This window comes from Salvelinus fontinalis, chromosome 1, assembly GCF_029448725.1.
Source record: "Salvelinus fontinalis isolate EN_2023a chromosome 1, ASM2944872v1, whole genome shotgun sequence".
NCBI classification, from domain to species: domain Eukaryota; kingdom Metazoa; phylum Chordata; class Actinopteri; order Salmoniformes; family Salmonidae; genus Salvelinus; species Salvelinus fontinalis.
In genome coordinates, this window is record NC_074665.1 from 2,642,849 (window position 1) to 2,647,570 (window position 4,722).

Consider the following 4,722-nt stretch of genomic DNA (forward strand, 5'->3'; position numbering starts at 1 on the left):
TCGGTACTGAAGAGGGCACGACAACGCCTCTTCCCCCCCAGGAGGCTCATGGGCCCTCAGATCCACATTGACTCGGTACTGAAGAGGGCACGACAACGCCTCTTCCCCCCCCAGGAGGCTCATGGGCCCTCAGATCCACATTGACTCGGTACTGAAGAGGGCACGACAACGCCTCTTCCCCCCCAGGAGGCTCATGGGCCCTCAGATCCACATTGACTCGGTACTGAAGAGGGCACGACAACGCCTGTTCCCCCTCCGGAGGCTTTGACCCTCAGATCCACATTGACTCGGTACTGAAGAGGGCACGACAACGCCTCTTCCCCCCCAGGAGGCTCATGGGCCCTCAGATCCACATTGACTCGGTACTGAAGAGGGCACGACAACGCCTGTTCCCCCCAGGAGGCTCATGGGCCCTCAGATCCACATTGACTCGGTACTGAAGAGGGCACGACAACGCCTGTTCCCCCCCAGGAGGCTCATGGACCCTCAGATCCACATTGACTCGGTACTGAAGAGGGCACGACAACGCCTCTTCCCCCCCAGGAGGCTCATGGGCCCTCAGATCCACATTGACTCGGTACTGAAGAGGGCACGACAACGCCTGTTCCCCCCCCAGGAGGCTCATGGGCCCTCAGATCCACATTGACTCAGTACTGAAGAGGGCACGACAACGCCTGTTCCCCCCCAGGAGGCTCATGGACCCTCAGATCCACATTGACTCGGTACTGAAGAGGGCACGACAACGCCTCTTCCCCCCCCAGGAGGCTCATGGGCCCTCAGATCCACATTGACTCGGTACTGAAGAGGGCACGACAACGCCTCTTCCCCCCCAGGAGGCTCATGGGCCCTCAGATCCACATTGACTCGGTACTGAAGAGGGCACGACAACGCCTGTTCCCCCTCCGGAGGCTTTGACCCTCAGATCCACATTGACTCGGTACTGAAGAGGGCACGACAACGCCTCTTCCCCCCCCCAGGAGGCTCATGGACCCTCAGATCCACATTGACTCGGTACTGAAGAGGGCACGACAACGCCTCTCCCCCCCCCCAGGAGGCTCATGGGCCCTCAGATCCACATTGACTCGGTACTGAAGAGGGCACGACAACGCCTGTTCCCCCCCAGGAGGCTCATGGGCCCTCAGATCCACATTGACTCGGTACTGAAGAGGGCACGACAACGCCTGTTCCCCCCCAGGAGGCTCATGGGCCCTCAGATCCACATTGACTCGGTACTGAAGAGGGCACGACAACGCCTCTTCCCCCCCCAGGAGGCTCATGGGCCCTCAGATCCACATTGACTCGGTACTGAAGAGGGCACGACAACGCCTCTTCCCCCCCAGGAGGCTCATGGGCCCTCAGATCCACATTGACTCGGTACTGAAGATGGCACGACAACGCCTCTTCCCCCCCCAGGAGGCTCATGGGCCCTCAGATCCACATTGACTCGGTACTGAAGAGGGCACGACAACGCCTCTTCCCCCCCAGGAGGCTCATGGGCCCTCAGATCCACATTGACTCAGTACTGAAGAGGGCACGACAACGCCTCTTCCCCCCCCCAGGAGGCTCATGGGCCCTCAGCTCCACATTGACTCGGTACTGAAGAGGGCACGACAACGCCTGTTCCCCCCCAGGAGGCTCATGGGCCCTCAGATCCACATTGACTCGGTACTGAAGAGGGCACGACAACGCCTGTTCCCCCCCAGGAGGCTCATGGGCCCTCAGATCCACATTGACTCGGTACTGAAGAGGGCACGACAACGCCTCTTCCCCCCCAGGAGGCTCATGGGCCCTCAGATCCACATTGACTCGGTACTGAAGATGGCACGACAACGCCTCTTCCCCCCCCAGGAGGCTCATGGGCCCTCAGATCCACATTGACTCGGTACTGAAGAGGGCACGACAACGCCTCTTCCCCCCCAGGAGGCTCATGGGCCCTCAGATCCACATTGACTCAGTACTGAAGAGGGCACGACAACGCCTCTTCCCCCCCCCCAGGAGGCTCATGGGCCCTCAGCTCCACATTGACTCGGTACTGAAGAGGGCACGACAACGCCTGTTCCCCCCCAGGAGGCTCATGGGCCCTCAGATCCACATTGACTCGGTACTGAAGAGGGCACGACAACGCCTGTTCCCCCCCAGGAGGCTCATGGGCCCTCAGATCCACATTGACTCGGTACTGAAGAGGGCACGACAACGCCTGTTCCCCCCCAGGAGGCTCATGGGCCCTCAGATCCACATTGACTCGGTACTGAAGAGGGCACGACAACGCCTAGTCCCCCCCCCCCAGGAGGCTCATGGGCCCTCAGATCCACATTGACTCGGTACTGAAGAGGGCACGACAACGCCTAGTCCCCCCCCCCCAGGAGGCTCATGGGCCCTCAGATCCACATTGACTCGGTACTGGTACTCCTTGTATATAGCCCTCGTTATTGTTTTAATGCTTGTTACTATTTCGTTTTTTTTAATTTAGCAAATATTTGTCTTAACTCTGCACTGTTGGGACTCGTAATTAAGCATTTCACTATAAAGTCTACAACTGTTGAATTTGGCGCATGTGACCAATAAAATTTGATTTGATTTGAATTTGTTTGTAGATATTTCTTGAGAAATTAAATCTGTTTTCAATTTAAACAAAGAAATCCTGCAAAGCCGCCAGATGACTGGTTTGTCTGAGTGTCTGTGTATTTGTGTGACATTCCTCTCCTTTCCAACAGGGGGCACTGTGGCACTGTTGCTCCAGCGACTAGACGTCAATATCCTCTAGTCTTTAATGTTCCCGTGAAGGGTAACTGAACTAACGGGACCGACTTCAATACATCGTTGTTCTCCTGAGAAGAGAAGCTGTAAGAATAGCAAAACAATAGGGGGAACATTGTGCCTGAGTGAAATGTGATTGAGGTGTTTTTCACAGTTCTTTTGTGGTCTCCTATGATTTCCTATTATGTGGGGGGGGGGGGGGGATAATCCTGACAGATATGAGCCCTCATCATCCATTAACAACCCCTGTGTGTTCACTGTGGGGGTAATAACACATGAATGGACGGCTGACTTTGTCATAAATACCAGCGAGGAACACTCACCTAAACACACACCACCTCCGTATCGCTCCAACCTGCAGTTTTGCTGACTGTAGCTACCAGAAACCCGATAACATTCACCAGGCCACGAGGCTATTAGCGCCTGTTATTCATCCTTCCCTTCTCCTAATGCCATGCTGACAGTTACAGCTACTATGTTCTGTTGGCAATGCCAGCCTGCGGGTGGGTAGCAGTTAGTAGGTACGGTGCCAGGAGAGACGGGTTTGCGCTAGAGAGAGAGAAAGAGAGGGAGGGTATGGTGCCATGGGAGACAGACAGGTTACTCTGCAGAGAGAGGGAGGGTGGAGGGAGAGAGGGAGGGAGTGGACAGAGGGGGAGGGTACTGGGTTTGATGCCAGGGGAGACAGACAGGTTACTCTGCAGAGAGAGGGAGGGTGGAGAGAGAGAGGGAGGGAGGGAGGGGACAGAGGGGGAGGGTACTGGGTTTGGTGCCAGGGGAGACAGACAGGTTACTCTGCAGAGAGAGACTACTGTGGTGTGTTGTCAGGAGAGACAGACAGGTTACTCTGCAGAGAGAGACTACTCTGGTGTGTTGTCATGGAGAGGGCAGGCAGACAGGCTGGCTGGGGGAATATGAAACGTGTTGAGAGGCTGTGTAGGTTGTTAACAGCACTAGGAATGGCTACTCTATTTCTCTCTCCATTCCTCTCCGTCCCTCTCTGTTCTCTCTGTCTCTCCCTCCATCTCTCCTCCCTCTCTGTTCTCTCTGTCTCTCCCTCCATCTCTCCTCCCTCTCTGTTCTCTCTGTCTCTCCCTCCATCTCTCAGTCCCTCTATGTTCTCTCTGTCTCTCCCTCCATCTCTCCTCCCTCTGTTTTCTGTCTCTCCCTCCATCTCTCCTCCCTCTCTCCATCCCTCTCTCTCTCCCTCCATCTCTCCTCCCTCTCTGTTCTCTGTGTCTCTCCCTCCATCTCTCCCTCCCTCTCTGTTCTCTCTGTCTCTCCCTCCATCTCTCCTCCCTCTCTGTTCTCTCTGTCTCTCCCTCCATCTCTCTTCCCTCTCCGTTCTCTGTCTCTCCCTCCATCTCTCCTCCCTCTCTGTTCTCTCTGTCTCTCCCTCCATCTCTCTTCCCTCTCCGTTCTCTGTCTCTCCCTCCATCTCTCCTCCCTCTCTGTTCTCTCTGTCTCTCCCTCCATCTCTCCTCCCTCTCTGTTCTCTCTGTCTCTCCCTCCATCTCTCCTCCCTCTCTGTTCTCTCTGTCTCTCCCTCCATCTCTCTTCCCTCTCCGTTCTCTGTCTCTCCCTCCATCTCTCCTCCCTCTCTGTTCTCTCTGTCTCTCCCTCCATCTCTCCTCCCTCTCTGTTCTCTCTGTCTCTCCCTCCATCTCTCCTCCCTCTCTGTTCTCTCTGTCTCTCCCTCCATCTCTCCTCCCTCTCTGTTCTCTCTGTCTCTCCCTCCATCTCTCTTCCCTCTCCGTTCTCTGTCTCTCCCTCCATCTCTCCGTCCCCCTCTGTTCTCTCTCTCTGTGTCTCTCCCTCCATCTCTCCCTCCCTCTGTTCTCTCTCTCTATGTGTCTCTCCTCCACCTCTCTCCTCTCCAGCAGTTCAGTGATTTAATTTCCCATCAGGCTGTTTCAGAATCAGATTCACAGCTGAAAAGAGGGGGAGAAAAAAGAAAAATCCTTT